Source organism: Tenrec ecaudatus, chromosome 7 (assembly GCF_050624435.1).
Source record: "Tenrec ecaudatus isolate mTenEca1 chromosome 7, mTenEca1.hap1, whole genome shotgun sequence".
In the NCBI taxonomy this organism is placed as follows: Eukaryota; Metazoa; Chordata; class Mammalia; order Afrosoricida; family Tenrecidae; genus Tenrec; species Tenrec ecaudatus.
Window position 1 is genome coordinate 79,531,776 of NC_134536.1, and position 13,584 is coordinate 79,545,359.

Here is a 13,584-nt window from a genome sequence, read left to right on the forward strand (position 1 = left end):
GCCAATTTTATAATATAATTAAAAAACTCAAGCTAACTTGGTATTTGAAGGAAATATTCTAAAAATACAGTAAATTATTTGTTTACCATAAGACACAACAAAATGAAAGTTGAAAAGATTGAAATATTGACAATGAAAATGAAATAAAATTTTAAATAACTAGAAATTGAGTGGTAATAAATAAAATTATCCCTTAATGAATACAATTTTTAAAATATAACTCCCTAAGAGCAAGTATGTAGAATATTGATATTTTCCTACCTTTTGCTCTGCAATTTAACTATATATATATTTATATATAATTATATATAGTTATATATATAAATCTATTTAGGGACCTTGCTTTATTTGATATTGATGTTCTTACTTAATTTGAACATTCATAATTTCTCAGTAGCAAGGTATTAAGAATAACATGATATACTTCTCATATTAACCAAAATGACCTTTTAAACTCACTATATATATGTTGCTGTAAGTTGTCTTCAGGGGAATTCCTACTAATAGTGACCCTAAGTTCAACAGAACAGAACACTGCCCATCCTGCAATCCTGCACAAAATTGTTATGATTGAGTAAATGGTTGTATAAACTGTGTCAATCATCTCAACCAGGGTGTTTTCCTTTTTCACTACCCTTCTACTTTACCAAGTGTGGTAGTTGGATAATTTGATGTCAAATTGGAGATGTATGAAAATGCAGAGGTGGAGTCAAATCTTTCAATCAAGTCTCAGTCTGAGATTCCTTGATGGTATAAGAGTGTGAGACACAGGGAACTTCCCTGCCCCCCAAACCACCCCCAACCTCCCTGTTTGCTGGCCTCCTTAAGAGCTGCCAGAGCTCTGCTCAGTTTCCACAACCTTGGATCCACATGGCTCTGTAACTACCAGCCTGTGGTTATCCTGCATTTTGCATCATTGTATGTGGCTGAGTGTGAAGAGGGATTTATGATCTAATGTACTTGAGTTGGACTGGACTGAGATGCTTTCTTGATATATAATTACTTCTTGATATAAAACTCTTTCTTATAGTTATATAAGTGTCACTGGATTTGCTTCTCTAGTTAATTACCCTGGCCTAACAGACCAAGATAGGTGTCCTTTTTCAGGTACTGGTCTCTTCTGATTACATATTCATAGTATGGCAAATGAAGTCTGGCCATATTTACTTCTTAGGAGCATTCTGGCTGTATTTCTTCCAAGAAAGATTTGTGTATTCTGTTGACAGTCCATGGTACTTTCAAGATTGTTTGCCAGCACCCTAATTCAAATACACCAATTCTACTTTGGTCTTCTTTATTCAACGTCCAAATTTCACATACAGATGGAGTGACTAAAAATAGTATAACTTAGGTCAGATACCCTCTAGTCCTCAAAGTAAAATCCTTGCTCTTCAACATGCTAAAGAAGTCCTGGTGGTCTAGTGGGTTATGCATTGGGCTGCTAGCTGAAATGTCAGGAGTTCTAAGCCACCAATTGCTGCATTGAGGGAAAGATGTGGCTTTCTACTTCTTTAAAGAATTACAGTCTTCATAAAGCACAGGGGAAGTTCCACTCTGTCCTTTAGGCTTGCCGTGAGTCAGGAACAACTCGAAGGCAGTCTATTGGACTTACAGTTTTATTAACAATTATACTGAGGAGAAAATGCGAGATAATTGCCAGATATCAAGCATGGGAAGATCTACTCAGCAATTTCCAGAGCAAGTGCACTTGGTGGAACAACCTGGACTTCCCGACACTGAGAATCTCAACATAATGAGAAGTAGACACAAATGTCTTAAAGTGGGAGTATGGTAACACCTGCTGGCAGACTCCCCTTTTACAGCCCTGCTTCTCTGAGATGATTTTTCCTATTTCTTAAGGCAACCCAGTCATCCAAACTTCTCACCTTGCTGGCTTCTGGGAGATAATTTATGAAAAAATCATAAATATCAGAGCAGAAAAATATGAAACAGAAAAGAGAAAAACAACGTAAAAAAACCAAGAATATTAGAAGTTCGTTTTTCAAAAGGATTAACAACATTGATAAAATGCTAGCAAACTTTACAAAGGCAAAGAAAATGATAAAAATATCAAGAATTAGAGATGAAAACAGTACTTCACACAGACCCGAATGAAATATATAGTATAATAGTACCATGAAACACTGTACTCCAAAACTTTGATAATTTGAAGAAATACACAAGTACCCAGAAACACATCAGCTATCTATACTAATACAGTTGTGTGGGGAAAGCCTGAACAGATCCATAACAAAAGTAGAAACAGAGAAGGTAATAACATAAATCGGAACCAAGAAAAGCCCAAGATAAAATGGCTTTCCAAGGAATTTCTACCAAGTATTTAGGGAAGAGATGTCACAAAGTTTACATAAATTTTTCAGAAGCTAGCAAGGAAGAGCAAAATCCCAAATCCATTCTACGAAGCCAACAGAATCTTGATTCCAAAACCAGCCAAAAATCTCACAAAGAAATAAAACAACCGACCAATATCCTATAAGGCTATAGATGCAAAATATCATGCAAATAGAATCCAATAACCTATTTAAAATTATAATGATTCATTATGACCAAGTGAAACTCATAGCATGTGTGCAAGGATGGTTCAACATTTATAAAACATTCCGTGTAACCCACCTTATGAACAAAATGAATAAGAACTGTGTTTGTGTTAAGCCTGGCTGAGTAGAGAAACCAATCCAGTGTCACTCATATATGTATGAGAGAGCCTTATATCAAGAAGCAATTATATCTCAAGACAACATCCCATCCAAGTCCAACATAAGTCCATAAACCCAAAATTAGTTCATAAATTCCCCTTCAGACTCATGTAGCCCATGCAATGATGCAGAATACAAGAATATCCCAGGCTGCTGGGTGCAAAGCAAAATGGATCCAAGGACAGTGGAGATATGGGAGGGCTCTGGCAGCTCATAGGCAGAGAGAGAAGGAGGTTCTCAGGGTCAGTTTATTAGAAGGCCTGACCCTCAAGGATGCAGCTTGAGACTGTGACCAGATTCACAGATTTGACTCCATTTCAAACCAGAAGTGTCTAATTGACATAAAATCATCTAACAACATGATCATATCAATAAATATATAAATATATATACCACCCCTTTCTAATACGAACACCCTATAATCTCCACAAGAATAGAAGCTAAACTCTTCAGCATAATTAAATCCATATACAAAATAATCTAATGGCCAATATCAATGAGGAAAAATCATAAACATTTCCCCTAAAAACAGGAACTAGTCAAGGGTGCCCCTTTTCACCACTCTTATTCAACATTGTGCTGGACTTCCTAGCCAGAGACTTTAAAAAACAAAAAGAAATTGAGGAAATACAATTGAGTAAAGAAGTGAAGCTATCGCTATTTGCAGAAGACATACTTTATGTAGAGATAATTCCAAAAACTCCACAAAAAGACTATTGAAAACAATGGAAAGGTTTGGTAAAGAAGCCAGATACAAATCAAAAAGCAGAAATCAATCAGATTCTTATATACCAGCCATGAGAGCTCTGATAAAAACATCAAAATAACAATACGGTTTACAAGAGTCACACAAAAGATAAAATATTAGGCATTAAACAAGCAACATGTGTGAAGAAAACTACAGAACACTATTAAAAGAAACCAAAAGAGAGCAAAACAAACGGAAGAATGCCCCGTGTTCATGGATAGCAAGATGTGATATTGTGAAAATATCAATATTACCTACGGCAATCTACAAATACCATGTAGTCCCCATCCAAATCCAAATGTCCCGCATCCAAATCCAAATGTCATTCTTTTAAGAAATGGAAAAACTACCAACTCTATATGTGTACAGGGAAGAGACTTGGGGTAAGCAAATAACTTTCCCAAAGGAACAACGTAGGAGATTGCATTGCCTGATCTCAAAACATATTACACAGTAGTCAAAACAAAACAGTCTGGTAATGAAATAAAAAACTAGAAATAAAAGTATCCAGCTTCAGACAACTGAATTTCTACCAAGGATCAGAAAACATTAATTGGGAACAAGAAGCCCTCTTAACTAATGGTGTTAAAACAATCGGGTGTCCAGCTGTAAAAGAATGAAATAGGACCCTTACTTCACTCCATGCACTAAAATAAACTCAAGATAAATTAGAGACCTAAATGTAAACCTCAGAGCTGTCAGCATCACTAACGTGAAATTGGGGTCAATTTAAGGGCCGTATTATGGGCATACATGGATAACCAAATATAATAAAGGAAGTACACATAGTAGAAGACAAAATAGATGACTTGCGCCTATTACAAATAATACTCCTGTGCTTATCAAAAATTTCATCAAAAGAGTAAATAAAAGCCAACTAAATGTTAAAAAATCTTTAGTAACGAAATATTAAAACAGACTGAAGAACATCTTACAAAACTTACCGTTTAATACAAAGAGTTAAAACTATGATACTATAAATTGCATAAGTTTCCAAAACAAGTGACAATAAAATTTTAGCCTGAATTAAGCATAAACAAACAAAAACATAAATGTTGTTTTGGATGATTTATGAAACTACAGGTTGTTTATATATTTTTCCATATCAGTACATTCATAATTAGAATAGAATTATCTTAGCCTGAGATCCACCCAGCCTCAAAGAAGAGCATAAAACAAATTCTTGAGGAAGAATATTTTGGGGCCCTAGAGAACAAGTGCTTTGGAGGACAGAGGGAAACTGAAGGGTAGGAAGGTTAGTTCCAAGATGTGCAATTGAGCATATGCTTGCTGTGGGCAAAAGGTGCACCTACTTCACCAGTGTGGTAGTTACATAATTTCATGTCAACTTGAAGATAAATAAAAGTGTGGGGCGTAAAATTGAAACTGTCCATCAGATCACAGCACGATGGTGCCTCCTTTGGGCATGGCCTTCTCATAAGGAGGGCACTGGCAACCTCGCTTTCTCTCTCTACTTTCATCTTCATGTTGGATGATCCTGATTGCTTCCAGAGCCCTGTAATGCATCCACTGCCATTGGATCCACCAGACATTGCACCACCAACTTGTGATATTCCTGCCTTGTGCATCACGGCATGTGGCTGCATGAGTCTGAAGAAGTTACTTATGGACATGTTAGACTGGGCTAGGATGCTTACGTGATATATAATTACTTTATGTAAAGTTCTTTCTTACACATATATGAGTCTCCAGATTCATTTCTCTATCCACCCAGCCTAACACATTATGGTACCTGAGGAATAGGATATCGGAGAAGCACATTATGAAGATGGAGAGTGGAGCCTTGTCTAACCACTGTCTCATAACAGTTTTTCTTCTTTGTTTAGCCAGGAGTCAGATGTGGCCATGCAGTTTATTGGGCTTTTTTATGGAAAAATCATGGGAAGTGAAGGCTTTGGTTTCCAGAGTTGCCTTTGGTTATTTCTAACTGAAATGGTAGGAATGAATGTGATGAATTTCCTGAAACTTTCTGAGGCCCTGCTGCTTAGTCAAAGTGCTGATGGAAGGCCTGGCCTTACCTTGATGAAGCCGGAGGCCTGAGCCATATTGCATATGAATGGAATAGTTTTTCGATCAGAAAGAATTGAATTTGATTGCTTTAAGAAGTGTGTTTAGAATCTAGCTGTACTAGGATTTTACTGATATCTTCTACCAGTTGTTATTGATATAATATCTGATAGAAATAATTATTGGAAAGTATGGAAGTTTGTAAGCCCACTGCCTTCAGAATTAAATCAGATATACTAAATGGGTTAGTAGGAAATACCTGCAAAGAAGGCTTAGAAAAAGTTCAGCGCTACTCAGTGTCTTGAGTACTCAAGGCACTTGCTTTTAAAAAAGACTTTACCAAGAGACCTGTTGGCCTATTGAAAACTAGAAAAGGAGCCATTGGGCCTTTGAACTTAGAACTGAAGGTTTGTCCTGAAGCAGGAAAAAAATGGATCATGAAAAGAATTCTCCTCTCTGGGACAGAACATGAAAAGGAGCCTGCAGGAAGTCTGAAATGCTCAGTAGGTGACCACCTGGACCCACCTGTTGAGTGGAAATGGGAGAAATGTAGCAATAAGGAGATGGGTTGAGTCTCATGATTGGATTTGTATCTCTAGTCCACCTGGACTAACACAACCAGAAAGTTCTCACAAATGTGTAAAATGCTTCTCAAATTGATCTCATGAAGGAACAAAGAGAAAGCATTTATCCGTTTGGTTCTTCTAGAGCTGTCACTTCAGTTTGAGGAAGCACATGTGCTGTGCTGTTCTCAATGTGTCCTGGTACAGAAAACAAGAGGTACAAGATGTTTGAAATGACATGCTTTCCTTAAATAAGGAATTCCAATCATGTGACACAAATTTTTAAATAAAAGGCATGTTAAAAATAAAGAGAGTTAGACTGGTATTTGACTTTCTTCTTTGCAACACTGGAAACTCCAAAATTCTGGATAATTTTATAACAATGATCGTAAACTGATATGTTGCTTACTTTGCCAGATATTGTTTTAAATTATTTATATAATTTAATGCTATTGTTTTTTACTGAACAATTACATTGCTAAGAAAGGCATGACTGAGTTGAAATACAGACAGCTCTTGAATATTCTTACAAACACTTAGAAACTCAGAAGCATAAGCCATCCATTGTTTCCAGAAGAACAATCTAACTAAATGAGAATGTAATGATTAGGCATATCGATGATGAGGGTCATACGATTAAAACATATGAAATATTACTTTATATTCATATAAAACTTTATTAGCCAGATAAATATAAAGTAGAATTTCTTTTACATTTCTGATCAACTATTGGAAGTACATCAATATCAACTATTGGAAGTACAAATTACTACAATCATTTGGAAGAAGAATATGAGTCCAGGAAGTAAGATGAAGATGGATATACCTGGAGACCAACTCCATGATCTATTCTGGTCATATAAACTGGATTTAATCTTTTGGAAATTTTGTCAGTAGAATAGAAAAAACAAAAGTCCTAATGAAATTGGTCTTCCTTAATCAATGAGCAATTTTTACAACTTAATCTCATATCATTAACTTTTTATAAAAATTTTATATTTTATAAGAATATTGTAGAAGCTTTTAATGTTTCAATTTTAAACATACTATGCAATGAACTATTTTAAACTATTTTAGACATACTATGCAATGAACTATTAGTCCTGTATTTCATGTGTTGCTTTTGTTCTTTGATATATTCTAAGAATTAAAGAGCTATTCATGTGTCTAGGTACTCTTTTGTAGCCTTTGTATGTGTTGCAAGTTCTTCTAGAAAACCTTGGCTTATTTTTTTCCAGTTCTGGGCATGATTCCATTGCATGAATATATATTTTTTAATTACTAGTGTAGTTAAATTAATCACTCATGCATAATGGCTCATACTACTATACTTTGTCTCAGAAAATATCTGCTATTCATGTATTTAAATTGGCTTGTCACATAATCTTTTATTCTATGGAGAACATTGCTTTTAATATTTGTTTTAATTTATTTTAATTAATTTACTTTCACATAAACTTAAAAAAATAAATGAAGCATATTTCATATAATAAACAAAATTTCCTGGCATCATCTTGAAACATGCATCATTCACTACTGACTTCCTACCCCTCTGCTACTTGATGGTAACCATATACTTCAAGGCTTGTTTGTACCCTCTTCATTTTCCATTAGACTCTTTTTCTATTCTTTTGCTGGAAAGTTTCCTTAAACTTATGACAAATTATTTATAATAATCCTTATGCACTGCCCCCACGCTAATCTTGGATTATTTTACTACATGACTTTGTGGATGCAAAGTATATCTGTATACATAATATTTAACTATTACTTATGAAGCTATTATTAATTTTCAACTTAATATTGAAAGACCTACTTGCCTCCTATTCATAGGTAACTCTGTACTACTATGAGGAGCCTTTAATCTGAGGGCGCTGTACATATAGTTGCTATTTTACAGGTACTACTAGAGGTGGCACAGCATGGAGTAGGGACTGCTAACTTTGCTGCAGCACATAGCAGATGACTAGTCTGCATTTGTCTATTTAAAATCATTTACATGGATTTGAGCAATTTAAAATGTGCACCAATTTCCAATGATTAGAGACCTAATTATTTCTACTATAAAGGAATGCTAAAATGAAAGATTCTGAAATCTCTTCGGAAAATTGATAGCAATTAAATGACAATATTGCATTTATGATGGTAATCCTTCTGAAATCAATATTTGAGGAATGTTTTCACACGAGTTACTTAATGGATTATTGATTATAATGTGCCTTAAATAGTCTGCAGACTGATCAATTGGCAGTACATCCACATAATATTCATCCGAGATCACTGCTTTCAGTCTTATCTCTTATGATTTAGGGAGTATCAAAATTTGTTTGTTTTAATATGCTCGATAGTTATTCATAAGCATAAAATGTATCAACATGAAACCTGTTTGTAATACTTTATAAGTCCAGCATCTAATTAATACCTGAAAATGTTCTAAACTCTGGGTGTACTGCAGTGGGCAGAGCAGCAGATTTTCCACCCTTTATTGCGTTTACAGTGTATGCTATTAGGTGACTTGAGGGCATTCCCGCCCATAATGACCCAAAGTACAGCAGAACTAAACACTGCCCACTGCTGCACCTTCCTTCCCCATCCATGTTCTGTTTAAACTCGTTGTTGCAGCCACTGCGTCAATACATCTTTCGGCCTTGTTTCTCACTGCTCTTCTGCCTTGCCAAGCATGAAGATAAGTCCTTTTCTAGAGAATAGTCTCTCCTAACAACTTGTACTGTTTATGACATGAAGTCTCACCACCCTCCCTTCTAAGGATTATACTTGCTGCACTTCTTTCAAGACAGATGGCAAACTTAGAAAACAAAGAGGTTTTATATTTTAATCACAAAAGGTAGCAAGTAGTGAAAGGTCGTGCAATAAAAGTTAGTGTGATATAGGAAATATAAGCCAGGACTCTAAAGCTGAACTGCCTTGGTGCTAATTCAAATTCTATAACTTCAGACTGATGTGAATTTGAACAATATCCTTAACATTTCCATACACTAAGCAATTAAGAGAAATAAATAGTATTTAACAACTGAGTCATTGTATAGTTTAAATGACTTAACTCAGGTGTGAGTAAATTACATAACAGTTTATACCAGAGATTTACTGAGTTAGCTAAACAGTATTATTAGCATTACCATCCCAATATTTTTTATTGCTAATAGAAAAATCACAGAAATTGTGGTTGTCTTAAATAAAAATAGACTGCTTTATGAATGAATCATAACTGGGCTTGGCTCAGGGAAGATTTCCTAGAGAAGATGCTCCTCCAGCCGAGCTCCTATAGCTGGAAAGAAGTTAGCTGAGTAAAAGGGCAGCTACCGTCGTTGAAGGTACTAGACATAGACAGCCATCCTGTTCTCCAGGGTTTGTAGATAAAACAGTTTGCATTTCTAGTAAAATAATATGTGAACAACTTTATTTGGATTTTGTCAAGGAAAAGTTAGTAGTGGCATACATACAGAGCTAATATTTATTTTTATTGCCTAAATATCATAATATGCTTGATTTCTGTAAGCCATTTCATATTTCAGATGAACTTTTAGGCTAGGAAAATGTGTTTTAAGTTTGTAGAAATATAGAAGTGAAATTAATGCATACATTGTCTTTAATTCTCTCCCATTGTATCCACCTTGACTTTCTTAGATTGTAAGGTGTTTTAAATGAAAAAAAAAATAGCATCAATATTTTTCAGAGGCTATTGACTAATATAGCCAATAGGCAGTTACACATTACAGTTTAAAACAAAGCAAAAATACTGATGATAATGCTAGTGGAGAAGTGTGTCACTTCATTCATGAATTCAATACTTATCATATATCTACTATTTTAATCCATTCAGGTTTAATTGGGTTTATTTTGCCTTCTAATAACTTATTCTGAGTTGACTAAAGATACAAATCCAGGGAGACTCAAATATGTATAAGAAAGCTCTTTTTATATACAAGATAAATTGAATATCCCAGTCCAGTCCAGATCAGGTCCATATATCTGACATTAGTCCATATGCCCAATCTATAAAGTTGTCTTCAGACTCATGAACTACATGCAATAATCCTGATGGCAGGAAGATCGCAGTCCAGTGGGTTGGAAGTCTTGGGGATCCAGTGATGTTGTAAGCATCTCAGCACTAGTGGGTGTCTCCACCTGGTTCCTTCAGCTCCCAAACTCTGACTGGCTAAGGGTAGCTTCATGTAGCTTCTCAGAAATATCTCCCTCCCCCAAGAAGGAATACCAGAGTTCCCAGAATCTTCAGGAGAAGGCCATGGTCACACAGAGACCTCGCTGTCGATCACTTGATTGACAGACTAGACTCCAAGCCTTCACTCATAAACCTCTCAAATTGACAAACAATTATATAACTACCACATGATTTCTAGAAGATTTTTCGAACATTCAAATTATTTTTCAACTCTTGAACATGCATACCCTTGAGTCATAGATGAGCAAAGGTGAGAAGTGTAGTTTTTCTACTACAGAATATAGGAAAGTCAAGAGGTCAGTACAAGTTTACAGTTGTGATTGTGGCATTCATCACCTAATTGGATACTACTTCAACATGTTTCTAATTAACATTGTATTGTTAATAATTATGATACAGAAATAGTGATTAATATTGCATGGGTTCTGAATGGACTACAGTTATGTATTTTCTACCATTGACCCAGAAGATAGAATAAAATATAAATAAGTAGGGCCGGTTATTCCCATAGAGGAGAGGATTATAATTTAAATTGACCTTGACAAGTTGGAAGAGGAGCCAGAAATGATGAAAATCTGAGGTCAAGTTTAAAGCAGGAACTAGTGTAAGAAAAGCATGATGCATACAAGACAGGGAATGACTAATTAGGCATAAATGTGGCAGGGAAGAACCTAGAGATCACAGAGGACAAGAATTGAACAAATTTCAGCTCAGCACCATTATTTTAATGATTTGAACACATAATGCAAAGTGTCTTGTAAAACTAAAGCTATTTTGATTAAAATAAGATGGAAAAAAACCAGCACCTACAGTTTATACCTATTGGTTTAATATTAAAAAATGTGTCAAAATTGTAGAATAAAAGAAATGTTGACCAGGATTTTTATTTGCAGTCAAGTTTTCATATTAGACTTTTAGTAGGCATGTTGTAAAACCTACATACAGGGGAAAAAATTGCCCAGTATAGCATAAGAAGACTCATTTTGATGATTTGTTTTTTTGAGAATGGTAATGTATATTCAAGCTTTCAGACAATTGATCTGATGAATATATATTCCAAATCTCTTTCCTCCTTCAATTTATTCCATTAATAAATCTTTAAGAGTACATATATCCTAGTGCATGTTTTGCTAGGAACAAGGGAATTGTTGTTTTTTTCCCCTTAGTGTTTTTAGTTAACTAATAGAAGCAAATAGCATATTATGAATATCAGTATTAAATCACAACAAAATAACCAACTGGGTAAGAAGATGAGTTGATTTTTACAGCTTCTCAAAAAAAAAAACCCCAAAGTGGTCAAAGGGTAGGAAAGTGCAAAAAATGTGTTTTGCATACAATGCATATTGTATTAGGTATTTTAAATTACCTAAGTATGATTTCAAGTATATGATACAGGATATATCTAATTAGGTGCTGTGAAGTTGGTTCAACTCAAGCAATCCTATGTACAACAGAATGAAACACTGCCCAGTCTTACAGCGTCTTCACGATTGTTTTCTCATGCCATTGCTGCAGCCCCGTGTCAATCCATCTCATCGATGGTGTTCTTCCTTCCTTCCTTCCTTCCTTCCTTCCTTCCTTCCTTCCTTCCTTCCTTCCTTCCTTCCTTCCTTTCCTTCTTTCTTTCTTTCTTTCTTTCTTTCTTTCTTTCTTTCTTTCTTTCTTTCTTTCTTTCTTTCTTTCTTTCTTTCTTTCTTGCCTTACTTTCTTTTCTGATGCCCTTCTATTTTACCAGGTATGGTATCCTTTTCCTGAGACTCGTCTCTCCTGATAACATATCCAAAGCACAAGAGACAAAATCTTGTCATCTCACTTTTTAAGAAGCATTGTAGCTGAACTTCTTCCAAGACAGATTTGCTTGTTCTTCTGGCACTCCATGATACTTTCCCTATTCTCCACCAACCCCATAATTCAGATGCATCAGTTCTTCTTTAGTTTTGCTTCCTCTCTGTCTACCTTTCACATGCATAAGAAACAAATGAAAATACCACGGCTTGCCTCAGCCACACCTCAGTCCTCGCAGCAATGTTCTTGCTCTTCCCCACTTTAAGGAGGCCTCGTGCAGCAGGTTTCTCCATGCAATCCATCTTTTGAGTTCTCAACTATGGCTACCATGAGCATGGATTGTGGATCTAAGCAAAACAAAACCCTACACTACTTCAATCATTTCTCTGCTTATTATGCTGTCACCTGCTGACCAAGCTGCGATGATTTTAGTATCCTTTAGTGTTGCAATCCATATTGAAGTCCTTAATTTTGATCAGCAAGTGCTTCAAATCCTCTTCATTTCCAGCAAGCAAGGTTACAGAATCCAAAGACTACAGGTTGTTAAGTCTTCTTCCAATTTTGACTTCTAGTTCTTCTTAAGATAGTCCAGCTTTCTTGATATTTGCTCAGCATGTAGATTGCATGCAAATTGGGGATAAAAGTACAACCCTGGCACATACTATCCTTATTTCAAATTAGGCACTGTCATCCATACTTGTTTATGATCCACGCAGTCAAATATCTTTTCATAGATGGTAAAATAAAATTAAACATTTTCCTGGGACTCTTTTCTTTCAGCAAGATTTATCTAATGTAAGCAACGATATCTTATTCTGCATCTGGCTTAAATTTCTGGAAGCTCCCAGGAATAGACTGCTGCAAAGTTGTTGAATTATCTTCAGAAGAATTTTAGTTGCTCCTGGTTTTAAGGATATTTTATGATAAATCCCTCATTCTGATGGGTTACATTTCTTTGGAATGGGTACAAATATTGATCTCTTCCTTTCTGTTGGTCAAGTAGATATTTTCAAAACGTCTTGACATAGAAGAGTGAATGCTTTCAGAGATTTGTCAATTTGTTGAAACATTTCCATGTGTATTTCATCCATTCCTGGAACATTGTTTTTCCTTAGTGCTTAATAATAAAACATTCTATATACAAACAAAAAAGAAGCAAACATTACTGCCATCGAGTAAATTGCAACTCATAGTGACCCCAGAGGGGAGAGTAGATCTGCTGCTATGGGTGTCTGAGGCTCTATCTATGGGAGTAGAAAAACTTGACTGGTGGTTTTGAACTGCCGACCTTGCAGTGAGAAGTCCAATAATGTAACCACTATGCCACCTTAGCTAGGGGAACCAATTTCTTGCACTTATCAAGGAACAACAACTGTATTTTCAGGATCATCTGAGTAATCCTTAGGAATAACAATATTTTGAGAACTGAATATCCACCACCATATGATATACTATGTCTCTTACCACTGATTATGAATCTTCGTAATACTAGCTTCCTGGATCATCTCTTCAGTCATTCTTCAAATATTTCATAGGCATCAA